General features: G+C 44.7%; 1 protein-coding gene across 1 annotated transcript in view; it reads left to right on the plus strand.

The window, feature by feature from the left end:
- Positions 1-27,923, plus strand: part of MYO5B (myosin VB) — a 361,242-nt gene that overhangs the window by 16,861 nt on the left and 316,458 nt on the right. The gene's annotated exons all lie outside the window — the stretch shown is intronic.

Raw genomic sequence — 27,923 nt, forward strand, 5'->3', positions numbered from 1 at the left:
ATAGTACTTTTAACCTTAACAAATAAGTGTTAACTATGGTTTGTCTGGTGCTGGTGCACTAACTTGACTTAAGGTGATTCAAACATAACCAGAAATACAGGCAAGAAACCTGTGCCAATAACTTTTTCACCTGGGATGATAAACGATGATCATAAGAGTGCACAATTGTCTTCTAGGCAAAAAATTGTAGTTTCTTAAATTGTTGCAGCCTTTAGAAAAGGCTATGGATTTTATGTACTGTAGTGAGATTGCTATCCCATTAACCTCTTTACAACCTCTTTCTTATCAAGACAATGATTTACAATAGTGAGTGTTCAGAATGGAAGTTTTGCAAAGTTCTTTGTGTGAACTGTGCCAGTGGTGTTTCTTGGTTGGCCATCATGAAGTATCGGCCTGGATTGAGGACGAGGTGTGGAGGGGAGGATGAATTTGAAGATGTGCGAAAACAGATGTCCTTTGAAGAGGACTGAGTAATGGTGGCGCCATCCTAGAGCTTGGGTGAATCTGGCTCATGGATACACCGAAATATCAGGTATTCAGCATGTGTGTGGGCAAAGGCAACCGATTGCCAAGAAACCAACCAACTGGAAAACAAAAAAAAAATCAGTTGTGTGAGTCATCACCCTGCTTAGTGAGGATGTGCGTTGGGGCGAGGGTGAGATGGAAGGAGGGAATCTGTTTCCCGAGGCAGCTCGGAGCCTCTCGAAGTGAGAGGCCCTGAAGTGAATTGAGCCTCTTGAAGCATCTCACGGTGATGGACAGTGTGAGAGATGTTCGAAGGTGATTTTGGTACTGCATGATCTTTGCTTTATTATTGACTTTAGAATCAAGCTTCCTCACCCCCCAAGATGTGACTCCCCTATGTTCTGATGTTGATGACATATTTTTAAGGGATCTCTAAAAATAGAGCTAGAGGTAGCTGCCTAGAAGAGAAAAGTGCCTGGAAACTATGGCACATGAAGAACAGCTGGGGGGCCCCAGGCATAGCGGCCAGAAAAAAGGAGATATAATCCTGAAATGTATAGGGCTGTCATGTGGAATTCGTGTGTTTCCTCTCTGAGTTCATCTGAGGATCATAGTGATCATCAGTGGGTATGTGCAGGGAGGTGAGTTGAGCTCGGGGTCCAGAAGCACATGGCCCCCAGTAGTGGAATGGGCTGCCTTGTGTGGAACTGAGGGCTTCCTCTCTGCAGGTATCTTAGCAGGCTGGGCACCATCCAGCAAAGGATGCCACGGGGGTGGTGCCTTAGAATGGGAATTTGACCCATACGCCATTAACTTCTTGCCCACCTTGGAAGGTGGCTAGCAATGACTGCTTCTTGGGAAGGAAAAATATAAAACTAAGGTGAGAAGGAATAATTACAAATAAACAGTAAAAGGAAGGAAGGAGTAAACCACTTGCGATTCCACTCATCTATAAAAGGAAACCTAAAGAAATTTGTTTTCTGATTTTTGTTTCTCTTAGAGAAATAGGTTTCCAACTCACTTGAATTTATTCTAAGAATGAGAATTACAAAGCTTTAATTGATTCACTACAAAATAGTTTAAAATGTGCTTTAGTTCCATGTTTCGGTGGTGGTGATTCACTGGTGGGTGGGAGGTAGAAACGCAGTGTAAGAGGACCACCTGCTACCTTTCTTTTAGCAGGAAGCTGTGTGTAGGTTGCAGGTTTGGAGGCATACAGGAAAGCGGTGAGAATGAATGAAGGAGATCAGAGGAAGGGCGATCAAGGTGGAGGGGGAGTGTGAAAGTCGAGGTAGGTGGGCACAGTGTGGGCTCTGCCATGGGCTGGGCTGGCGCTCTGTGGACCCCTTTGCAGAGAATATTGCTCTGGTCAGTCCTAGAAGAAAGGCAGCTTGTAGCAAAGCGGGGTCAAATCCCCTAAGAGGCTGGCTGGGACCTGGTTTGCCTTTTTTAGATGTCAGTTTCTTATAATGCTCTGGAAGCTGCTGATTTAGCTCCTACTAGTGACAGATCAAAGACGTGCTGATGTGGCGTGGCTGGCATGGCTGGCTGCCTTCTGACTCCTCTGGCCATCACTCTGCTTGTCACTTGACAGGAGCCCTGGCATGGGGCACCTTCTTCTAGGAAAAGGGCCAGCTGTCTGAGGTCAGATGTCTTCTGGTGTCGCAGCATGTCTGCATCAGGCAAATCACTAGCACCCTATGTGAGGCATTTGTATAAGCAACTGAAAGAGAAATATCTATGGTGAGAGGCACAGAGACCAGTGTGGTGTGATGGAGAGAGCACGGGACTCTCCGCTTGGAGTAATGTCTTATGTGACACGAACTGCCACTAAATAGTGGCACTTACGATGACCTGCCCAAGTGAGACAGTGTCACGTATCTCTCTGGACCTCGGTTTCCTCACTTGCTGCATGAAGGGAGTAGGACCAGATCTCTTGCGTTTCTTCCATCTCTAAGATTCTGTGAAAGTGTCAATCTGAGTCCCAATCTGTATGTTTAAGAAATAACAATGCTACCTCTTCCAGATTTTTTCCTGACCCACTCAGAGAGTGAAATTGTTCAACCTGGAAGTACGAATTTCCAAAAGTGACTATCTCAGAATGAAAGACCCTTAGGAGCAAAGTTGTTTGTTGCTATTCCTTTTTCTCCCCATGCTCTCCCGTGTTCCAGTAAGTGGCATGATCCAATTAATCCTCCAGGGTTTAATCCTTAGGCCCCAGATCCAGGCATCTTCCCCTCAATACCCAGTCTGTCTGCAGGTCCTGTTGACTCAACTTCCAAACAGAACCTGGAGCCTCGGTTTTCACCCCCTCACTACCGACCTGAGCAACCCCCAGGTCTCTGGCCTGGGTAGTGGCAACAGTCTCCTAACCGGCTTCCCTGCTTTTTCCTCTCTCTCCTTCCAGTCTGTTCTCCACACAGTAGTCAGGTCATTTTTGTAAAATGTCGCTTGGATTCTATCACTCCTTTGCTGGAAACCATCCAGCTGTTTCTCTTTGCTTTTGGAAGAAAATCCAACCCCCTGCTAGGCCTGCCTACAGGGCACTATACATAATCTGGTTCCCGCTTGTCCTGATGCATTAGTGTTCCGTCTTCCTCACTGGCTGGTTCCATCCCTGCTGGCCTCCTCCTTGTTTGTTCATTGAACACTGCAGGCTTCTTGCCACCTCAGTGCCTTTGCCCTTGTCCTTCTCCATTGATGTTCTCTCCCAGGTCTTTGCGCTGGTGGCTTCTCATCATTCAAGCCTCTGCTGAGTCCGGTCCCCAGACTCCTTCTCTGTCACCCACTCAATCCAGTACCCTGTTTTATTTTTCTCTTTGTGCTTTTCAATACCTGGCTCTTTTGTTGGCTTGTCTTCCTTAACTAGATTCTGGTCCATGAGAGCAGCAGTTGCTTGCTCGTTGCTGAATCACCAGGGCCTAGAACATGTGTAGCACATAGAATGCGCTGGAGAAACATTTTTTAAACAAGTAAAATGACATTACATGAAAGATGGACTTTATAAAGTAATGCTGCAATTGGCCGACTCCCCTAACCTGTGTTACAGACTTTCCAGGATTAGAATGAGGGAGGTGGACCCGATGACTGAGTAGGAGAGTCCTGCTTGGGTACTGAGCCTGGCCGAAGCTCACTGTGCTAGGACCCCCTGTGTAGGAATATATTGGGAATTCCAGTTCCCTAGGCCTGGATATCAGTGTACTTTCTCTTCTGGGCCAATCTCTTTGCCTTCATTCATGCATTCCCTCGCACTAACATGTTGGAATGTCCTAGTGCAGTTCTGCTTTAATGAACACAGGCCCCCCAGTGGTCATTAGAATGAAGGTCTTTGCTGACTGAACAGATTTGAGCAGCCATCCTGGTTAGATCCCCTCTAGAACCCACGTGTATTTTTCGGTAAACAGGCACAAGGAGGAGGATCTATTGCTGCGTTTCCAAATCTAGTTTTGGACTTGGTTGTTAGATGAGGAGCCTCTTCTGGTTCTTCCCCTGTCATCTCCTCTCTCAGGTTTGCTTCGAAGGTGGAACGCGTGGGTCCGCGCTCGGCACTCGCTGAACGGTAACCGTTTGTGATGGCTGGTTACCCATGCAGGATCATCCGCACCCCCACTGTGACTTCTTGACAGAAGTTTGATCTTGACACAACCCCTCCCATGTGTCTTGGGCTGAACAAACGCTAGAACCCATGAGAATTCTAGACTTCTTGTCATGAGAGATAGAAGCGTCTTTCTGTTTAAGCCAGTTTGAAGCCTGTCGTAGCCAGAGCATCATGACTGATATACTGTCAGTTGATCATTGCCTTGTATGGTCCACTCTTTCCCACTGGCAGGATCAATCCACTCAGCACCTTCTGAACGTACCTTGAGCTTTTCTGCGCCCATGCTGTATCTACCTGGAATATGCTTTCCCTCTCTAAGTTCATTCTTTCAAGACCAAGTTCAAACTTCAGCTTTTTCCGTAAACCCTGCCTACTTCAGCCTAAAGAAAATCTGTTCTCTGTAATCTGAAGCAGTTACTGTAAGTGCTCTCCATCCGTAAGTGCTGTCCATCTGTTACTTGGTCTTGACACTTGCTCATATCTTCCTCTTATGCCTCTGCTCCTGTCATTGGTCTGCACTGTTGTTTATTTCTTGGGTGGTTGCTTAACTTTTTACGTATTTGTCTTATCTCCTTAACTTATCCAGGAGGACAGAGACCACGTCAAGGGCCTGACACCGTGTTATACATAACAGGCACTTGGTACTTGCTGATTTGAAGAGCAGGGCTACATGGAGATGAGCAGCCAAGCATTTGAGATTCTGGTATTTCTGTAGAGTTTTGAAGGGCCTGAAACATTCTAACTGAGAGGGGACTGGCTGCCAGGAGAGTCTCAGGGAGGCAGGTGCGGTCTACCAGGGGGGCAGTATTTTTGTACCTCTTCACTTCTGAAACAGATAGGAGCAAGAAGAGGATGATGGAGGAGTGCTGAATTTCCTGCACACTCTTCTAAGGTTAGGTAAAATGTATGCATTTCTTCCTGCTTACTCTTTTCTGACCTCGTGGTCTAGCCTTTTATAATCTTTTTTTTAAACATCTTTATTGGTGTATAATTGCTTTACAGTGTTGTTAGTTTCTGCTGCATAACAAAGTGAATCAGCTATACATATACATATATCCCCATATCCCCTCCCTCTTGCGCTTCCCTCCCACCCAAGCCTTTTATAGTATAATCTTAAAGCAAGACAGGAAATATTAAAAACTGACAGTGCTATTAATGACATACTGTGTGGTTTAGGTGAAAGAACACTGGATTGGCAGTCAGGGCTCAGAATTCTTGTTACATTTATGCCATTTCCTTGCTGTGAGAACTTGGGCCAGTGGCTTAATCTCCCTCAACTTTGTCTTCTTACATGTTAAATGGAAGCATTTGGGTTTTCCTCACAGTACTGTTGAGAGCGAGAATGAAATTAAAATCGTGGTATGAAGGGAACTTTAAAGAATAAGGAAGGAGTACTAGACCAATAGGAGGCATTATGATAGTAAAAGTGAGTTGTGATTAGAAAAATGTAATACAAATTGATGGCTAGGAAATAAAGTTGAATTATAAATGAAATAGGTGTTTACAGACGTCCCCAGTTTATTGACAGGTTAGATTCTGAAAGTTACTTTAAGTACAGTGTCAGTCTGTTTGGGCTGCTGTGACAAAGTACCATAGGCAGCATGGCTTATAAACAACAGAAACTTATTTCTTTCAGTCCTGGAGGCTAGAAGTCCAAGATCGGGGTACCAACATGGTCAGGTTCTGTTGAGGGCCCCCTTCCAGGTTGCAGATGGCTGTCTTCTCCTTGTATTCTCACATGGCAGAAAGAAGGTGAGAAAACTCTCTGAGGTGTCTCTTATAAGGTACTACTCTCATTCATAAGGCTCCATCCTCATGACTTAATTACATCCCAAAGGCCCTACTTCCTTGTACCATCCCTTGGGAGAGTTAGGATGTCAACATATGAATTTGGAGGGGACGCAAATATTCAGTCCATATCTTTCAGCATTTAGGATCTTTCTCATAGAGACAGTGTTCTAAGTGGTGATCCAGTTGAAAAGCAAGCACTGAAAGCCTATTTAACTCATCCTGTATCCAAAGCAGGTGCTGCTGTGGTACCCAGATTGTGCACAGAGCTGTTTCTCTGAGAAAATGCCTTTGAAGACGTCTCCTGTCCCTCTTTCATTGCCTGTCTGTCAGAGTCCTGCCTCTAACCTCACTGTTCGTCCCGCTGAGCGTAGAAACTCACCGGACTTTATTTTAAAAAATTTTTTTTAAATTTTTTATTTTATATTGGAGTACAGTTGATTAATAATGTTGTGTTAGTTTCAAGTGTACAGGAAAGTGATTCAGTTATATGTATATCTCTTCTTTTTCAAATTCTTTTCCCATTTAGGTTGTTACATAATATCGAGCAGAGTTCCCTGTGCTATACAGTAGGTCCTTGTTAGTTATTTATCTTAAATATAGTAGTGTGTACATGTCAATCCCAAATTCCCTAACTATCCCTCACCCCCCATCCTTCCCCCTGGTAACCATAAGTTCGTTCTCCAAGTCTGTGAGTCTGCTTCTGTTTTGTAAATAAGTTCATTTGTATCGTTTTTGTTTTAGATTCCACATATAAGCCATATCATACCATATTTCTCTTTCTCTGTCTGACTTACTTCACTTAGTATGATAATTTCTAGGTCCATCCATGTTGCTGCAAATGGCATTATTTCATTCTTTTTAATGGCTGAGTAATATTCCATTATATACATGTACCACATCTTCTTTATCCATTCCTTTGTCGATGGAAACTCACGGGACTTTAGGTGGAGACGGACCTGCTGTTGATTCTGGCCAGGCTTTCCTTAGTGCCCGTGGCTGCCCAAAACACACAGCTTCTCTGCTGCCTCGTCCCTGGAGCAAATCACTGCTTTTCTGTTATTTTTTGGTTGGTTTTTCAATTAGTGAGAGTGGGAAAATAGGAATGGAGTAGTAGTCCTCTGCCTATTAAATATGTTAGTTATGATTGCTTTGGTTGTGAGTGACAGAAAACCCTGCTATCGTGACTTGAACCATCATGGGGTTTATTTTCCACCATGTATAACAAGAAGTGTTGAGGGGGGTAGCCCAGGGCTGATGTGGCAGTTCTTCCTGTTTTATTCTTCTGCTCTCTTTACTTATCTTGAGATGTCACCCTCATGTCAGCATGCGTGCATTCCAGGCAGAAAGAAGGGGGAAGGGTGAAAAGCAAAAGCTGCCTTTTTCTGTTTAAAAAAAAAAATTATATGTATGTATATATATATATATATATAATATTGATATATATAAAACTTCATTTTGAAACCATTTCAAACTTACAGAAAAGTTACGAGAATAATCCAAGGAATTCCTGTATGCCTTGGGTTTCAAGTTTCACCAGGTGACCCAGTAATGTCTTCTATAGTAAAGTAAAGGATTCAGTCCAGGATTACATGTTATACCTGCTGCTCATCACTCTATCAGTGGTTTCCTTCAATCTAGAATGTTTGATCAGTCTTGCCTTGGCTTCATGACTTGGACATTTTTGAAGGTTACGGCCCAGTCACTGTTAGAAAGGCCCTCCATTTGGGGTAGGTATTTTGGGTACTGTGATACTGTGATGACCACTGCAGCCTCTTGGGTGGCACATTTCGTCTGATTTGTCCTGTTTCTGGTGGTGGTAACTTTGATCACTTCTTGAAGAGGGTGTCGGTTGGGTTTCTCCTCCGTGAAGTTACTTTTTTCTCCCTTTTGTAATAAGTATTTTGTGGGAAATACTTTGAGATGATACAAATTTCTTTTTCTCACCTGATTTTCATCTACTAATCTTATCATCTTGATGTCTCTTAAATTTATTTTTAATATTGTGGTTGCCACATGATGACTTATTACCCTCATTCCTTCTCCATTTATTTGTTGGCTTCCGTTGTAAGGAAGCGCTTTCTCTTCTCCCCATACATATCCATGTATTCACTTACCTGTATGGGCTTGTGAGCGTGTATTTTGTTCAGTGGGTTATAATACGTGATGGTCATTCATTTTGGTGTTTGGATTGTCCCAGATGAGGTCCATGGGTGCTGCTTTAAACTGACCTCTGTGTCCTCTTGACACATTCTCATCACTTTTCACCACAACACAATGTTCCAGACTAATTTTGTGTTTCTCTGCCCAAGCCCAGAACCAGCCATTTCTCTAAGGAGGTCTGGTTCTTTTAGTGGAGAGTGGGACTTAAAAACCAATTTCTGGGCACTGAGTGGTTGCTCAAGAGTGTTGCTGCCCCCAGGTCCTTTAAGGGGGGACAGAGCTAGGAAATGATTGTGTATACACACGCAATCCCATACACACACGTACACTTAGGTTTTTTTTTTTTTTAAATTAATTTATTAATTAATTTTTGGCTGCGTTGGTCTTCGTTGCTGCGCGTGGGCTTTCTTCAGTTGCGGTGATCGGGGGCTACTCTTCATTGCGGTGCACGGGCTTCTCAGTGCGGTGGCTTCTCTTGTTGCGGAGCACAGGCTCTAGGCGCGCGGGCTTCAGTAATTGTGGCACGTGGGCTCAGTAGTTGTGGCTCGTGGGCTCTAGAGCACAGGCTCAGTAGTTGTGACTCACGGGCTCTAGAGCTCAGGCTCAGTAGTTGTGGCGCACGGGCTTAGTTGCTCCGCGGCATGTGGGATCTTCCCGGATCAGGGCTCGAGCCCGTGTCTTCTGCATTGGCAGGTGGATTCTTAACCACTGCGCCACCAGGGAAGTCCCAAGGGTTTTAATATAAATCGAAGTCCACACCAATACCTTCAAATCCAGCCCAGCCTTGCTTTCCATATTTGTACTCCCTTTCTTTGGGGACTTTGCTTCCAGAGTCTCAACCCTGGGCCGAGCCTGCCTGGAGGAGCCCCACTCACTTGTATCTGGGCTCTGACTTCAGATCTCTGCTTGGGCCTCACCCCTTCCCTCTAGGCTACCTGCTTGTTCAGGCCTCGTGGCTTAACAAAAAATCTTTACTTTGAGATAATTGTAGATTCACATGCAATTGTAACATAATGCAGAGTGATCCTCTGTAGCCTTTAGTCAGTTTCCCCCAGTGACAGTGTCTTGCAGAACTATAGTACAATGTCACAACCAGTATTTTGTCATCAATACAGTCAAGATACAGGACATTTCCATCACCACAGGGCTCCCCTCCTATTTTTTTTTTTTTTTTTTTACAGCCACACCCGTCTCCACCTGCCCCCACCCCCTTTTTAACCTCTGACAACAGCTAATCGGCTCTCCATTTATAATTTTGTCAGAATATTATGTGTGGAATCATACAGTTTGTAACCTTTTGGAATTGGCTTTTTCTCTCAGCATAATTCTCTGGAGATTTATTTATGCTGAGTGTATTGATAATTCATTCCCTTTTTATTACTGAGTATTATTCCATGGTAAGAATGTACCACAGTTTTAACTGTTCACCCACTGAAGGGTATCTGGGTTGTTTCCAGTTAATGGCTATTACAATAAAGCTGCTATAAATATTGGTGTACAGGTTTTTGTGTGTGTGAAGGTAAGTTTCCATTTCTGAGAAATGCCCAGAAGTATAGTTGCTGCGTTCCACGGTTGTGCATGTCGAGTTTTTAAGGAACTGCCAGACGGTGTGAATGAACCCGTTTCTCTACATCATCAGTATTTCAGGTTATTTTTTTAAAATAAACTTTTATTTTAGAACCATTTTAGATTTACAGAAAAATTGTGATACTAGAGTTCACTTTTACCCTATGCCTGGTTTCCTCTGTTAACATCTCATTAGTATGCTACATTTGTTACCATTAATAAACCAATATTAAAACATAAAAGTCTATACTTTATTCATATTCCCTTAGTTTTTACCTAGTGTCCAGGCTGGTCCTGGTGTAGCTGAGGAGCAGGGGGTGGGGAAGCCCCAGCTTATTGCAGAGACTGCTGGGGAAGGGGAATTGGGGGAGGGGCCCCTAATGGGGGCAGCTGGCCCTTCCAACGCGAGAGACAAAGGAGATGTAGGGATATTCATGGAAGAGACAGACTGTATTCTAAGATGCCAGGTGTCAGGAGTGTTCTTCCTTTCCCGAGTCTTCTGGAACTACAGGCCTCTAAAAGGACCTCGGTAAATCACCTTGTCACCAGATTTCCCACTCTACTTCCTTAGCTGTTGAACACGTTTGACTTGTAAGGATGAAGTCCCTTCCGTGTGTTCTGGCAGTTTGAGGAGAGGAAGGCAAATGGAGAGGTCTTGCCTTCTGTGCTTTTAGAGATAGTAATGAAACCAAGAGGATCATTCTTAGCTGGGCTGGTGCCTTAGGGGTTAGCACTTTAATGAGCAATTTATCAATGCAGTGCTGAATAATTTAGAATTAACAAAAAGCCAGCCAAGGCCCCATGTGGTCCTTCACATAAGTGCAATCTAAATACCATAGAACCTTGCTTTATGTGAAATTTTACAACTTTCGCTAATGGTTTATTTCTGACTTGTTAGTTTAACCTAGACTGTAAGCCCCCAGGGCAGCAGTGGCCTTTATACATAGGTTTTTACAAATGATAAAGTGGTTTTGCCTCCCAAATGGGGCCAGATGGCAGATGGGCTTGGCTTTATTTATTTTGGAGACTTGAACATTCAAGTTATATATATTGCTTTAAAAAATCGAAAGGAGCCCTAGGCATAGGAGATAGTCTCTTGACTGTGGGTCATTGCCTGTCTCAGCTGGGGAAGCAGGGGGAAAGAGGGCTTCTTGGAGGGCATCGGATCTCAAATGAGATCTTAAAGAGCCAGTAGGATTTGGGCCAGAGGACAAGAAAGAGGAAAAGCATTTCCATGACCTTTCATGGGGTAATCCAATTCTGATTTGTATAGCTATTTGCCTCCAAAGACTTATTTCTCATGTGCTATAGATCAAGCCTCTAGAGGTTGGGACAGTTGACAGAAAATCTCTAGATTAAAGAGGGAGGTTGAATAGTATGGAACAGAATGTGGAACTGAGGGAGGATGAATTAAACGGATGCCAGGGGTCCTTACACCCATCACATCAGTAGCTCAAGCCTTCTTGTTTCAGAAGTCAGTACTAGAAAGTCTCATACCTTAAAAAAAAAATCGTCCTCAGTATGTGGAGACATGTGATACCAACACATTGCAGGAGGGCACAGTAGTGGCCTTTGAACTTGCAAATTGTGAGTGCATACAGGGCAGCGAAAGTAGAGGGAACCTTGTGCAATACACAGAAAGAATTTTCCTAAGAAAATATAGTAAATTCTTTGGTCTTTGTTCAAACATACCCACTGGGGCGTGCTTGCCAGGGTAGCAGTCACTAAAAATGTGCTTAGGGGATTTAGTTAACTTGTGTAGGTCTTTAATATCCTTTCCAGGGAGTTCTTCCTTTAAAACTTTCTTGGCTTCTTTTATATTCACTTAAAAGATTGAAACCATTGATTTAGTATATGCATTCAAGATTGGCAGTTCTTTCCAAATGAAATAAAACTTGAGATCCAAGATTGTGATCTTCATAAAGTGAAATGTTGCATACTTGTACTTGGTTTTGCTAAAGATGGAAATGCAGTAGGTAACACCTGGGGGGAAAGCTCCAGTGTCCCTCTTTAGCCATACATTGAGTCCCTATCAGTGGTGTTTTCATGAGACGTTTAACTCAATCTAATCTCCTGATGAGGAATGTTATGCAATCAAAATTCTGAACTAATAAGAGGTTTCTCTTGGTAGGGGTGGGAAGTGGGAGTAAGGAGGGAAATTTTACTTCATATTTTATGTACAAAGCAGTTCAAATTTTATTTATTTGCAATGAGCTTGTAGTTCTTAACTTGGTACACTCTAATTTATTAGAACTTTAACTTCTGTTTAAACATCAGGTTAAAAAAATTTAACAAGTTTGCTTATATACCTGTCTTCTGTGGCTTAACTGAAAACTAAGCATGGCCATTTCACAAAATAATTTGGGCTTCTGTGACCAACATTACCCATTAGTCAGGTGAACCCACCTGGGGGATCACTTATAAAATGTGTGGCCAGTAAGTCCTGGGGCCAGTGTGTGTTCTGGGGGAGATATGAATGGCATGCTACCTGATACCTGGCAAAAGGTAATGACTCCTCTGGTAGCTGATAAGAGGACAGCGACAAGTTGTGGTCAGAGTTTAACCATCACTTTGGGAGAAAATGTTTGCTTGTGGATGAACCATCCAAACCTTGGGGTGCAGGAGAGCCGTCTGCCAGCCTTGCAGCTTGAGGGAACCATCTCCCGCCTTCCATCAGCTGTCTCCTTACTCTGTGTGGGCAGACCCCTGGGAGAAGGAGAATCTGGCTGGCGCTGATTTTCCAGTTATTTTAAATGTTAATCAGTGGCATTCTGGTAGATATGTGTCTCCTGAGTTGGTTACCAGTTAGCCTCCCTGGTCTGTAAACCTACAGCCATCCCCTCTGGGGGTCCCCGTGCGAGGTGAGGGTCATGCCTGGCACACCAGAGATACTTCAGAACTCTGCCAGATACCTGGTGAGCCGCAACCTCCTTCCCCCGCCTCCCCCCGATAGAAGGGTGGGGGGGACCTCCAGGGAGCAAAATACAGCTTGTGATACATCAGTGCTGAGTTGACACCTGGTCTTAACATTTCTTAACCCGGCTTTGGCTCCAACCGGAAGGTACATTTTGTATTTGTCCCTCTTGATAGAAACTAAATTTTAGAAAATCATCACAATTTGAAAATCTTGTTAATTTTATTAAACAGATCTTATTCCACAGGGGGCATTGAGTCACAGACATTCTGTATAATGCACCTAGATACCTTATCGAAGGGACCTTTCCCTTAAGTGAAAGTCCTGTTAAATGGGGCAGGGAGTGCTCAGCTGTCAGTTAAGCTACCTGTCTTCCTCAGGGGATTCACCAGTTGCAGGTGGGGTGTGTTGGCAGCCATGCCTCTAGTGCCATTGGCCCGGCTAGGGTGTCACTGCTTGAAGAGATTACCACCCATAATAAGGCGCGGACTTTAGAAGGCACATTTGAGGCCTGAATAGAGGGTGAAAGTGAGACCTAAGTAACTACTCATAAAGATCACTAGAATACAAGTAATAATGCAAAAGGTACCCTGCTTAGGAATGGTGAGTCCCCAGACAGCCAGCTTCTGTGGTCCGAGCCCTGCATGAGGATCTATTATTGGCTTTTTCATCTAAAACCTAAAACCATCACTAAAAACCATCCTGTGGTTTCAGGCAGAAGAGAGACACTTAGTTTCCTTGAATGTTTCTTTGCCCGGAATGTTACACCTGAAATAGTGTGAACTATTTTGTGATGCTGTTTGTGTTAAATGTAGTAGGTTCTGTTCCTGCCCACACGGCTGACGTGTGAAGTTTATAGAATCCAGCTCTGGAGGGGACGGTAGAGGCCATCCGATCCGTGTTTTGGGATCTCAGAGCGCGTCTGAGTTTGCGTCATGTTCATGCCTCCTCTCTCCTCTTGTCCCTGATATAAGCAGAGCAGCCCCCCTAGAGTCTAGGCCGGCCCCGTGGGTTACGTGTTCATCCTGCTGCGGCCTGAACAGTCCTGGTGTGTGAGAGGTGCCTGGTCTCTGCTGAATGAAGTGCTTTTTGGAAGGAGATGCCGACCGGACCTGGGACTCTGTTTTTTTGTTAGGAAAAGGTGCTCACAGTCCTATCAGAAATGCAGTGCAGAGAGTTTCCCAAGGTATCAGGCACCTGGGCTGCTGGTGGGGGCCTAAAGACGATGAAATAAGATAGGAGGGAAAACTAAGATTGTGGGCCCCAGGAGAGTCGTCTAGACGTGCTGCCAGGGCATCCCCTCCTCCCTTGACGTGATGGGCTGAGAAAGTAGAATGGCCTTGCAAATGAAGTGTGCAGAGCTGGGCTGACATTGGACATTGCTGGGGAGGGAAAAACCAGAACACGCATGGGGCCCCTTCTTGCCAGTCTCCTGGGAGAGTGGCGGGCACGCAGGGGAAAGACATCTCTCTGAGTGAGTGCGGGCCAACCTCGTTAACCCCTCACTCTAGTTCTACATCAGGGTGGATTAATTCTTATGCGTGACTTTTCCTCTTTTTGGAGAGTAAACAGGTGGGATGGGGAGAAAGGAGTAAATAAAGCAGGCTTGGCTGGGCTTCTCATTCACTGGAGGTCTCACTACATGAGGTCTTAGATTATCTTGTGTCTTGGAAAGCTGACACCCTTGGTAGCGATCTGTCTCAGAGGATCTGCTGATTGCACTGCGGTCCACGCACTGTGTTCCATGAAGTCATTTTTGTTATTATTTACAGTTGCGTGAACACTGACCAAAAAAAATCATTGAAATGTAAAACATGGTTGCCTCGAGCAGTTTGTAAAAGGGGATCTCTGCCAAGGGCCCTTTGCTTTGCCTGTGGATGTTGCTGTTAGTACCCGGAGATGTGAGGGGGAGAAGCTGCCCTGGTGGAGCGGGATCCGCTGTGAGAGGTTGCACGGCCAGGAGACGCGTCTTCCAGTCGCTTGGGCGGTGCTCTGCTGACCTCTGGGTTGCAGACGATGCTGCCTCTGAAAGGCTGGCACAGTGCGGGGTCCGTGGACCCTCCGTGGGCTGATCTGATGTCCTCCAGCATCAGCCCATGAAGGGGATGTACTTAAGGGGTCGATGTGATGTGGTTGAGGGCTTCTAGAATATGCCACAGATTTCCTGACGATCTGGGGTTTGCCCTCTCTCATGGGTTTCTCGAGGCTGTAGCTGAGCAGTGTTGGCAATCGTATATTAAATTTGCTTTTTAAAGGCAAGGCGTCCTTTATGGAAAGGCTGTCCTCACTAGGAGATTGCATGGGCTTTCCAGATTGTTTAACAGCATATTAGACATTCTTCTGCTGTCCTTAACTGGCAGCGTCAAAACTGGGCACAGGGATTCCTATTCTGAGTGGTGGTGACATTCAGCAATATGCTAGCGTTTGGCAGGAGCTTGCTTGGGATGGGGCGGTGAGGGGAGGTTCCCAAGGTTGTTTTCCTCTTGCAATTGCTGTCGAAGAATGTTAAGTGCAGAAGTGTTAGAACCTGATTCAAAGAGAGTTTGGGCCAGGCAGAACAGTTTCAGAAAGGGCCCTTGCCTGCAAGATGGAAACATCTTGAGAATGTGAGAATGTGTGAAGCCTCCTTGCCAGGGGTGACCTCCTGGGAAACACTGCAGCTGGAAAGGTGGCCATCTGCCTGGCCTGCAGGCTACCTTGTATGTGGTCATTTCCATAAACCAAAAAAAGAAAAGAGAAGGTGCCAAACCAGTTTAGCAAAAATCTGGTGGCCCTGCCCTTGGCTAGTTTCCTCAGCCTCCCAGCTTCCTCAAGTGGGCATCTATTAATTCTGAACAAAACAAAACGAAACACTTCATGTTCTGTTTTTCCTTTAGAAACTTTCACCTCCGCCTTTGGTTTGGCAGCTGGGAGGGGGCTCCTGCCCCAAGAGCTGTGTCTGACAGTGTTCAGGACCCCGGGGTTCTTGGCCTTTGTGTCCTGGTTGTCCCACGGCGGGGACTCTGTCCAGAACTTGATTGTCCCCACGGATGGTTTCTGGGGTCACTGATGTCTCTGCGTCAGGGGCTGAGGGAAGCTGAGGCGTCAGGGCTGCGCGTGTGTTCTGCAATCTGAGTTTTCGAGGGAGAGGTGGGCTATGCTAAGAGCAGTGACTCTTGGGCTCCCGGAAACCAGGCCTTATTAACATCCCCTTCCTCTAAATCCCTTCCGTGTCTGTGGTCTGGTCACACAGTTGAGTGTGTGGGTGTGTGCTCTTTGGGGGAGAGAGAGGAAAGAGGGTTCTTCGTTTAATGTGAGTTCATCTTTTTTCTCAGCCAGATTGGGAGCTCCACAAGGGGGCAACCGTGACTTTTTAGTGCTTTGTGCCGGACCCCCAGATGGTGAGTCCTGTACTGTAAGAGGGACACAGACAGAGTGAAGCATGTCTTGAGGAGAAAGGCCAGGACGGTGAGGGAGGCAGGAAACCAAACCATGTGAGAAATGGTTGAAATGTTTCAGGGCTTTTTCTCGAGAGTGAGTTCAGAATGGGCTGCTGTTGGTAGTTGGGTGTGGGCACTGGGTGTGGACACCGTCTCCACATAGTTCTGAGCTTAGCGTGGGACTGCGAGTGCAGCGGGGAGGGACGGGGAGAGTTGATGTTATTGAGGATTTACTCTGTGCCAGCCTTTAAGATCTCTTATTTCCTCTCCCTGAGGTCACAGCTGTGACTAGTGGGTGAAAGTCTCAGGGAGAGAGATTCCAGCCCCATCTAAGACATAACTTTCAGAAGACTGGAATGGTCTACCGAGCTGCTCCCTTGCACTCCCACCCCTGGGAGTGCTCACATGGGAGCTGGCTGACCTTCCGTGGGAAGTGCACCTGCTCCGTGGCTTGTCCACAGGATGTACTCAGTTAAGACCATTCTTTCCTGAGATAGTCCTTACTTTTGGGGGATTAAAATGTCTGTCCTTTTGGAGGATGTTGCTGATGGTCTCTGAAGTTAAGTAAATATTAACTGGTCCATAGATTCTCTTTTAGAGATTAGGGCTGCCTCCTAAGACCTGTCTGTAAGAAGACCCCTTTCAACACTGAGGTCCTATGGCTCTGGCCTCTGTAAAGATAACTCTTAGAGAGCCTGGTATATAGCCTTACCCTCTGTAAATGGCTGCTAAACATTAAAAAAAAAGAGCTGCTTGTATAAAATAGAATTGCCAGGAGAGCAGTTATTCCTGGATTGATCCCAAGTTAGAGATGTAGATGCACACCTGGCAGACCCTACTGTTGCTTCTGCTTCTATCTTTACATTGAATATTCTTTTTTTTTGGCATACCTCATTTTATTGTACTTCATAACTTCATAGTGCTACATTTGTTTTGGTTTTTTTTTGAATTTTATTTTTTTATACAGCAGGTTCTTATTAGTCATCCATTTTATACATATTAGTGTATACATGTCATCCCAATCTCCCAATTCATCACACCACCACCACCCCCCCCCGCCACTTTCCCCCCTTGGTGTCCACACGTTTGTTCTCTACATCTGTGTCTCAATTTCTGCCCTGCAAACCGGTTCATCTGTACCATTTTTCTATGTTCCACATATATGCGTTAATATACGGTATTTGTTTTTCTCTTTCTGACTTACTTCACTCTGTATGACAGTCTCTAGATCCACGCACGTCTCTACAAATGACCCAATTTCGTTCCTTTTTATGGCTGAGTAAGATTCCATTGTATATATATACCAAATCTTCTTTATCCATTCATCTGTCGATGGGCATTTAGGTTGCTTCCATGACCTGGCTGTTGTAAATAGTGCTGCAATGAACATTGGGGTGCATGTGTCTTTTTGAATTATGGTTTTCTCTGGGTATATGCCCCGTATCATATTGGCTTCTTTCACATAGCAATATGTATTTAAGCTTCCTCCATGTCTTTTCAAGACTTGAGAGCTCATTTCTTTTTGGTGCTAATATTCCACTGTCTGGATGTACCACAATTTATCCACTCACTCTCTTAAGGATATCTTGGTTGCTCCCAAGCTTTGGTAATTATGAATAAAGCTGCTACGCACATTCATGTGCAGGTTTTCATGTGGACATAAGTTTTCAACTCATTTAGATAAATACCAAGGAGCACGGCTGCTGAATCCTATGGCAAGAGTATGTTTAGGTTTTGTAAAAAACAGCCAAATACTTAACGTCATTTTCATCTACCGAATAAGTACATAAAATTCACTGTTTCGCAATGTTAAGGCCCACATCTCAAAGTAAAGGTTATGCCTTTAGCTTTACTTACCTAGGTATAAAGTGCCCCAATACATTCTAGGAAAGAGTTTCCACACTGCGTCTCAGTCTACAACGTTTCCATTTTGAAGACAGAGCCAAAGGCTAGGAGTCTACCTTGACATCTCCTCCCATCACCTCTCCCATCCCAGCCACTGCCAAGTTCCATCACTTCTACTCAAGTCCAAGTCAGTGCTGTCTTTCACCTAAGCCACAACGACCCCCTGTAACTGATCTCTCCACCTCAACTCCTGCTCCCCAACCACTCTCCACAATGTAGCCAGAATGAGTAATTAAATCTATATTGAATTGTGCCACTCCCCTCTTTAAAATCGAACAATTGATTCCCTTTGAATATAGGATAAGATACAAATTTCTTACCTCACCAAAAGGCCCTAAGTGACCCTATTTAGGCCTATTTCCCTATCTTCATATCAAGCCCCCTCCACTGTTATTTACAACATTCCTGCCACTCTGACCTTTCCTACGGTTCTTTCAACATTACAAGCTCTTCCTACCTTGGGGCTCTGCACTAGCTTTTCCCTCTGCTTGAAACAGACTTTCCTCCCCAACTCCAACTGAGCCCTTTCCCTCACGAGCTTCTTCTCATCTCTTGCTTTCTAAATGAGGCCACCCTCTCAAATCTGAAATAGGTACTCCTATTATTCTTGTGCCATCCTCTTCTGTTTCACTTATACCACCCATCAAATTGATCATCTCAGATTTATCTGTGTACTGACTTAGTGTTTGTCCCGCCCACTAGACCAAAAGCTATGAGGGCAGAAACCATGTCTGTTTTGTTTACAAATGCATACCCAGTGCCTGGTACAGAGTAAGCACTTAAATGATGGTTGAGTTAAAGAACTGATTGAACAAACACGGAACTTGGTTTTTTGGCTTTTTAATTCTCAATCAGAATTCACTAAAACTCTACAGAAAAACTTTGGAGATTTTACTATGTATAACAAAAGAAGTTCCCACAGCTAAATGCTGGCATTCTCATAGGTGGAAATAAAGGATAGCAGAAGCATATCTAATGTGGAAGGGTGCACACAAAGCCATTTCCCTGAGAACATTAGTTCTAGGTACCAGGGACCAGGAGGGAAGGGACCAGAAAGTAGTGAGTTCAAAGTCATCAATAAGCGAGTTATATTAGTTTGATACGATAAGGTCTTCTTGGAGCCATGTGTCTAAAGCAGAAACAGTCTCTGGCATATCAGATACACAGATATTTATGGCACAAGAAAGGTAGGGAAAAGAAAGATCCCTGAGTCTCCTGTTGGCTCACACATGGATACTGCCAAGAACCTCGAGACCCTCAACCAAATTTGCCCTTTTCTACACCAACACCTCAGCTGGGCAGGTCAGCCTCCACTCCCTGCTCTTATATATTTAGACTTTCCACCTCCTTTTCTATCTTCTTGGCAAAGCCATTTCTGACCCTTAGGAACCAGAATTACGCCTTTCCCTTGTGTGACGTTCTTACTATATGTACTGTTCACGCAATTTACAATTTAATCATCAATTACCTTTGTAAATGGACAATCAGACTCCTATAATAGGGAATGTACCTGGGGAGACCCCTCAAGATCACCTGGTCCAAAGTCCTCATTTTGAAGGGAAAATCCCAAGGCCCAGGGAGGTGACAGATTTAGCCAAGGTCAGAGTCCAGGGTTGAGAGCGCTAAAATGGGAATGTCAGTTGCCCAGTTCCCAATCTAAGCCTGTCTGGTCACTGTCTCCCCAAGGAGTCAATGTGCTCTGAGGAAGGAGCTATGTTATCGACCTCTTGGCATATGGAGAAGCTTGCTGAATATCTGATGACTAGGTGAAGAATGATATTGTGTATGAATCACCATGAAGTTCAGATTACACGTAAACGTGCACCATGGCGTCTGCTCTTATCCTCACCATTACTCGGTATTTCCAGAGAAGAGCTGGCGGCACAAAGCACTGTCAATTCTACAGCTCCTCTCATGCGTGAAGACTAACAACCACAAGAGACAAAGAGAAAGTTTAAACTCATTACCCTGGGTAGACTCCCAAGGAGGTAAGACGGGTTTGTCTAGAGCTGTCATTCACTTCTGAAAATAAACAGACCCTAGGTGAGATACAGTCAGCCTCAGAGTCAGGTAAACCAAACCCACCGCTAAGCACAGTCAGAGCTCCCCTGACCTTTGGAAAGACCTAAGAAATCAGGCACAAGTTTTGGTGCAACATATATTCCTCCCTTCCTATGTTGTCAAAAAAAAAAGAAAAAAAAGATGCTTTCCTCCACTTTCTGACTCAGATATGTAATGATTTCAGTCCTTGCAGAAAACTTTCCATACATTCCAACCACCTGGCGTTTTCAAGGTGCTTCCACATGCTTATTATCCTCCTTGACCCCCATAACCATTTTCCAAGGCTGGGCCTAAACTTGGAACCCAGGAAACCTGAAGCAGAGAGAGGTTAAGTGCCATCCAAAGTCACCCAGCTCAACAGCAGCAGAGCCCAGGCTTCCGGCTCCCGGTTGCTCTCAGAGCCCAGCACGTGGTCACATCATCTGGCTTCTCACAGAAGGAACGAAATTGGGTCATCTGTAGAGATGTGGATGGACCTAGAGACTGTCATGCTGAGTGAAGTAAGTCAGAAAGAGAAAAACAAATATCGTATATTAACGCATACATGTGGAATGTAGAAAAATGGTACAGATGAACCGGTTTGCAGGGCAGAAATAGAGACACAGATGTAGAGAAAAAAACGTATGGACACCAAGGGGGGAAGTGGTGGGGTTGGGGATGGTGGTGTGATGAGTTGGGAGATTGGGATTGACATGTATACAGTAATATGTATAAAATAGATAACTAATAAGAACCTGCTGTATTAAAAAAAAAAAGCCAATATGATAAGGCTTCATGGTGTGTGATTCCAACTATAAGCCATTCTGGAAATGCAAAACTATGGAGACAGTGAAAAGATCAGTGGTTGCAAGAGGTTAGTAGGAAGGGAAGGATGGATAGGCCAGTGAAGCTACTCTGTATGATACTGTCATGGTGGATACATGTCATTATACATTTGTCAAAACCCATGAAACATGAAACAGTGAGAGTGAAACCTAAACTCTGGTCTTTGAGTGATGTTAACAGCTGAGGAGCCTGCATTGACCTGTGATGTACCGCTCTTGAGAGGGTGTTGATCATGGGGAGGCTGTGCGTGTGTGGAGGCAGGAGGCACATGGGAACTCTCTGTACTTTCTGCTCAATTTTGTTGTGAATCTACAGCTGCTCTAAAAGTCTATTTAAGGCGGTGGAAGGCATAGGAGATTGTGGTGCTTGCGTACCGATAGTAGATGTCTCCTAGAAGTTGATTTTAAATACGAAATATATCTTCTTTTAATCCATGTTAAATAGTTCTGGAAGCCCAGTGGACTGGCTCTGGGTAGTTGAGTTCTGGTTAATTTGACTTTGAATTGGAACAGTCTGAAGGTTCTGTTGAGGCTGTGGTCCCAGAAAGGCATGGGACCTCACTGGAACCTCTCTCTTTGTGCATGACCACAGCAGGTGCTATTTTATTCATTTATTTCCTCTTCTAGTTCCTCCTCTTGACCTGTTAGTATGAAAGGACTTGAAGTTAACTTTTAAAAACACATTAGGGACTTCCCTGGTGGTGCAGTGGTTGGGAATCCACCTGCCAATGCAGGGGACACGGGTTTGAGCCCTGGTCCGAGAAGATCCCACGTGCTGCGGAGCAACTAAGCCCGTGTGCCACAACTACTGAGCCTGTGTTCGAGAGCCCGCGAGCCACAACTACTGAAGCCTGCGCGCCTACAGCCCGTGCTCTGCAATAAGAGAAGCCACCACAATGAGAAGCCTGCACACCACAACGAAGAGTAGCCCCCGCTCGCCGCAACTAGAGAAAGCCAACGCGCAACAACGTAGACCCAAGGTAGCCAAAAAAACCCCAAAAAAACCACACATTAAACTTACCTCGAAGTCATCTCTGACACTGTGATCCTTCCTATTTCATAAAGCATTTTTAGATCTAGTTTGTCTCAGTTTCTGAGATTCTGTTTAGTGCTCAGAAATTCTACCTCTCATAAACTAGTCAGAGAGGAGATCACTTTTCTGATTGGTAAAAAGACAATTGCCAAGTCTTATGTAAACACACTTAGCTTTTTCCTCTTCCTTTTTGCACCTGCTCTGATAGAAGAAATAGGATGAAACAACTCACTGTGCGTATTGGGAGAGCCGGGCAAAGCAGCTTAATGACTCTTCTCTGAATAATTTGGGAGCATCAGGACTCTTTCATTAGAATGTAAATAAACTGCTGGAAGGTGGTTAGAAGCAGTGGTGAGCGTACAAACATTAGAAAGATTTTAACTCAAAATATTGAGGGTGAGATGAAAAAACTTTTACTCAAGGATTACCAAGATACATAGCTGGTTGAATACAGGCACTTGTAGTCCTTTTAAATCTTGCCCTAATGTGGGTCGTATTTTAAAAGATGATGGTAAGAATACTGGTTAAAGTTATATTAAGCTCTACTAATGAAGAGCTTTGTTTTAGTTAAAGGCTAAATATATTTAGTTAAATATATTAACTAATATATTTAGTTAAATATATACTAGAAAAGATAATTCTTAGCTCACTGTGCTTACATGAAATGAGGTCTAGTTGTTTGTGCCACATGATTGCTTCGTACCTGGAGTGATTGCAGCTACTGTTTATGGAGTGTCTCCTCATGTCAGAGACATATACATTGACACATATAAATTTGGAAAAGTTTTTTTTTCTAACTTTTATTTTTTACATTAGTCTGTGAGTTAAAACCACTAGAAGAAGAGCTGCAATTGGGATTAAGGTCTGTCTGCTCTGCAGCAGACCTTTCCAGTCTATTCTGCTACCTCTTTACTGTGCTACAAGCAAAGTACTTGGAAGACAGACTTGTGAGTGCTGGCCTTATAAACCTCAGTGTACAACTTAATAGCTAGTGTCTGGCAGGGTTGTAGTAGAACCACCTTGGACAGGTGAGAATTTACTCATTCATTCCAGGGCCTCAAACAGCCCTTGCTGTGACTAATGCCAGTCACTCCTACCTCACTGTGGCCTGTCCCAGTTAGAAGTGCTTATTAAACAAGCTAATGGATTATTAATCTGTGCTTTTGCTTGTTAAGCAGTTTGAACTAAATGCCCTCATGGTACTTCCAGATAATAGGTAACAGATGTGAACTCAAACTGATGTTTGTAGACTAGAAACAAGGTACCGAGATGATTGAGGATTCTGCCCAAGGTCTTTGAGCTCCACCTTGACTTTACCACTTGAACTCTGCCTGCTCCTCCCCAACATGCTGGCGGGCTCGGAGTTACCATTACTAATCAAGGAAGGCATGATGGAGCGTTAACAGTTCAAATTTTAAGAACCAAGGGGGCCAAATTTAGCATACAAAAAGGGGACTCTTGCCCTCAGTGTCATGTGGTCATGGATTGTCAGACGTTTCTTGTTGACTTTTTGGGTAAGCTTTAAAATTTTTCACACAATCAATATAATTTGGTAAAAATACAAACAATATAGGGATCTCTGGAATAAGAAGTGAAGCCCGCATGCCCATATCCCTCCTTTCTCAGAGGCAGTAATTCCCCAGGCACGCACATCTACACACACACACACACACACACACACACACACGTGGAGGTTCTACATAAATAGGGCAGGCTTTATGAGGCGACCGCACACCCATGGAGCCCTGGTCATGAAGGGACCCTCGTGTTCACAGAGCCTAGGGCAGCTGACTGCCCTTGTCGGGGTTCAGCCAGGTCCTTGGCCTCATGGGCATCTTGATGTACCAGCTGATCATGTGCCTCCTGATGGTGGGAAGGTACGGATGGTGGTGGAGATGTGCTCCAAGGCTGCAGGAGTTGGGAGGCAAGGATACTGCGGTCTTGTACACAGGCTTTCCTCAAATCCCCACTCACAGGCTGACCTGGTTTTATCTTGATAAGGAAAACAAAGTATTTTTCCCAGGTCTCATGCTGCTATGCTTATCAGTTGCCAGAATATATTCCATCTTGTAGGAGTTTCTAATATTCTAAGTCCTGCGTTATTATTAAGATAACATTTCTCATTGCACACGGGGTCCCTCCTAGCTTGAGAGTCACTATTTTGAAGTGAACACTTGGGGCATTATATTTTGGTGCCTTACATAAGACATCCTTAGTTTTAACCTCCCAAACAATGAACATGACCATACTCTTTTTACTGAAATTAGAGTGTGTAAAATACAAATGTGCCATGTTATCCTTTTGGGTAAGCTGGAATGTTAGGTGATTAATTTGTGCCATAGGACGTTGATATTCTTGTGGAAGACCTAATCAGAAACTCACAGTTACTTTATAGCCCTGACAATGAGACGACTACTTCAAATCTGCATTACCGTGCTACTATAATTTTAGTTTGATTTCCTGCATTTTTGTAAGGGAAATAAACTCTAGTTGCTGCTTGCCTCAGAGTGGAATCCAGAATTCACCAATGTATGAACAAAGGGCATGAGTAACTTTCCAGTGTGACGTTATTTTTGTTTTTTAGTTTTGCTGAATACGTGTTTTTGATGAACACCAACTAATATACATAGATTTGACACCCACTCTGTGTAGGTTTTAAGAACCCCAGTATCAGAACTTAGGAAATGATTATTTTAGCTTTTCTGAGTCTTAGATTCAAGGTATAAATCACAGGAAAACATTTTAGGCAGGTTTCTTTGGTCATTTGGGCCTGTGGGTGGTGGTGTACAGGGATCACCTGTTCTCATGTGGTTCTTACCTGGGAAAACTTGTGATGTCAAGACCTGTGGGCAGTCAGTCTTGTGGTGATCGGGGTAATGGATAATGCTTTAAGCTCCTTTCTGGTCTCAGTGCTTAAGGTTTTAGTCAAATCTGAAATAAAAATCACTAAAAAGCTGTCCTTTGGAATCACGCTGAAAGCAGTGGCACCTCATTTGCTAGACTATACCTGCCATCTTTCATCTCTGTCAATATAGGAGGGATGTCTTTAGTTTCTTAACCCAGACTCATCATCCCTGAATGTTCTGTACAGGTTCCAGTGAGGGAGTGCTTTCTCTGTGGGTCAAGCCCTGGGACACCCAGGGAAGCCTCTGAGATTCTGTGAAGCAGCTTATGCTGTATGATTAGGCAGGTGGCTTTAATTAATTGCCTGCCACCTCAGCAGGAAATAAGGGGGGGGGGGCTCAACCAGGACACGGGATCAGCAGGCTGTGCTTTCCACAAGGCCCTGAAAATCGAACTGCTGTATAACGTATTGGTCTTCAGCTGAGGGATTGCGGTCCGGAGAGGACTTCCTCGTTATGATGACTCAGCTCTCCCATGTGCATAATTCTTCATTCCAATTACCGCTCTCAGCATGCCTCCAGCTTTCTTAGATTTGAACTGGGTGGGTGTTCCCCTGGGACACGGGCTGTCTGGGGGGGGCTGGTTTGGTGCATCCCTGGAGCTGGAAGGTAGGCTGAGGAAGCTAGAACCCAGGAGTTGGTGGGATTCAGAGTGGACCCTTCCCCAAAGAAGCTTAGCAGATCCCCCCAACAATGCCAGGTGACCAGGTCAGAGAGCTGATCTCCCTCACATCCATTGAAAATTATGTACTCCAGTGGTCCAAAACAGAGTTCTCTGATACAGTCCAGTCCTAGCTCTGCCCAGGCTTTTTAACAAATCAGGGTTTCAGAAGGGAAGCTAACACATATCGAACTCTTACTAGAACCAAGTGTTTTTCCTGTGACACTGAAACTTTTCTTTTATTGGACTTCGCATATGTGTATAATTGTGGCAAGGAAAAAATAATGAACTAAATCAGCAAATACAATATTATAGTTCAAAAAAGGAAAACAGTAATGCATTAACATTTTTAAGTCATATTAATGCCTTTTTTTTACAAAAAGGAAGAGCAACACATTAAGAAACACTTGCAAATGAGTGGACCCATGGGGTTCAGAGTATGATTTGCACGTGGAATGATGGCATTGAGGTCACTCGAGCTAGGTCTGACAGCACAGCCCACCAGTATGCAGGAAGGCCTGATAATCGAATTTTAGGATTATATCTTGAATCATGATCCTTGGGATTTAGACTCTTCAGGAGGGAGCTGAGACCCAGAATGACTGACACCTCTGGGTGAAGTAGGGGAAGAACTGGTGGTGTCCAGTCCACCGTTTCCGGGAAGAATTCATGGTGGGTCATAGTGTGATGGAAATTCCTTATCCTTGGAATGTCAGACTGGCAGACCACCCTGAACTAGGACATCTTGGCATGTTTCTTTATTGGAGCTGTTTTCACTGTGTGTGGAGGTATGGTGGGTGGGAGGGAGGTGAGGGGATTAGGAAGAACAATAAAGCAAAAGCAAAACTGAAATCTGGAATAAAAAGGAAGCCAAGCTGTCACTGAATCAGATCCAAGGAAAGACTAGAAGCTTGTTTTAGGAGACAGCACCCAAGGCAGGCATCCAGGGGGGCACAGGCAGGCTCCTGAAAGCTGGACTTGAAAATTTAACTTTAAAACCTGGTGCACGTACTTTCTAATGACTGTGAGCCTTTTAGGGGCACAGTGTATTCATATATGGAGGGCACCTGAAAGCAGAGGTGTGCAGGGGGCAGGGGGCTGTAGAGTCGTAGTAGTATAGCTTTATCTCTGGTTATGGGCTGTGGCATTTTTCATACCCATCAGTGCTGGTAACTGTTTCCACCGCTTGACTACCCCACAGGATCCTAGGGTTTGGTAGCATAGTTATTGAGCTCCTTAGGAGCAGATCCCTAAGTATTTCGTGTTTATGTGTCAGTGTGCCAGATATGCGAGAGAGATGAGGGATAGAGCAGGGCCTTTTCTAAAGAAGTTTCTGATCCTGTGGGGGAGATTAAACCCACAAATACAGGACTGCGTGCCAAGTGCTGTGACAGAGGCCTGCACAGGGCTCTGATGAAAGGTATCTCAATGAATCGAGTCAGGGAAGGCTTCCTGGAGGAAGAGACACTTGATCAGAGACTTAGAGGACACGGTAACTAGGCAGAAAAGGGAAGGGTGTTCTGGGCAGTGGGAAGAGCATGTACAGAAATAAGAAAACAATGTGCACTCAGGGAAGTGGCAGTGGTCCAAAATGTCTGGAGTCTCAGGGATGGAGGGCAAGAAGTGGTAACCAGTGAGGTGGGTGAGGTTGTTGGCACTGGGATCAGGAAAGGTCTTGTGTGCTACCTAAGATGTCTGGATTTTACCTGAAGCAATGGGGAGCCATAAATGGATCTTAGAGTCAATTTCATCACTAGGATATAGGGTCCATGCGCATGGGGACGATGTCTGTTTGGTTGACAGCTGTATCCTCAGGGCCTTGAACGGTGCCTGGCACGCAGTAGTTGCTCAGTGAGGACAGTGAACTTCATGAGCTTTGTATAGTAAACAGACCCATGTGCCGTGTGGTGGGTTGGAGGCGTTAGCAAGGGAGCTCATCAGGAAGTCACTGGAGTAATTCAGGTGACTCAGGAGGGAGCAGTAGTGGTGATTAGAGGAGAAACCTGCTTTGAGAGTGGTTCCAGGAAGACCTGCAGACTCACTGGGTGGGGCAGGTACAGGGAAAGAATCAAGGATGACTCCCAGGATTCTGACTTGGACACTTAAAGAAGGGAACCCAGTGTGGAGAAGAAGAGGGGAGGGGGAGGAGGGTGAGTTGTTAGGGGCAGGTTGGGTTGAGAAGTCTGTGGAACAGCCGGTGGTCCTGACCTTCAAGCCTTTAGACATCCAGTTCTAGAGCACAAGAAGGCATTCCAGGCTCGAAATGGGGATTTAGGGTTTCATTAGGGATGAGGTAGGATGGAAACAGTGTCTGGAAGCTGTCGCCTCCCTGAGTGTGTAGACGGAGGTAAGATGGCGGCCCCCAGTGGAACCCTATGAAGTGCTGATGCAGGGAGGACAAGTAAGCTCAGGGGGCCGAGGGAGGGGAGCAGATCACGCTCTTGTTGAAAAACAAAAGCACGGAATCATATGAAGTAAAAAGTCTGCCCCTTCCCTTTCCCACCTTATACCCTCCCCAGAAGTAGCTACAGAAGACGTTTTGTCCTATATCCTTCCAGCTGTTTTCTGTGCCTAAACAAGCCTAAATATGTGTGCTTTTTATTTTTATCCAGATGGATTTGAC

Source organism: Balaenoptera physalus (genome assembly GCF_965194825.1).
Source record: "Balaenoptera physalus genome assembly, chromosome: 12".
Taxonomy (NCBI): Eukaryota; Metazoa; Chordata; class Mammalia; order Artiodactyla; family Balaenopteridae; genus Balaenoptera; species Balaenoptera physalus.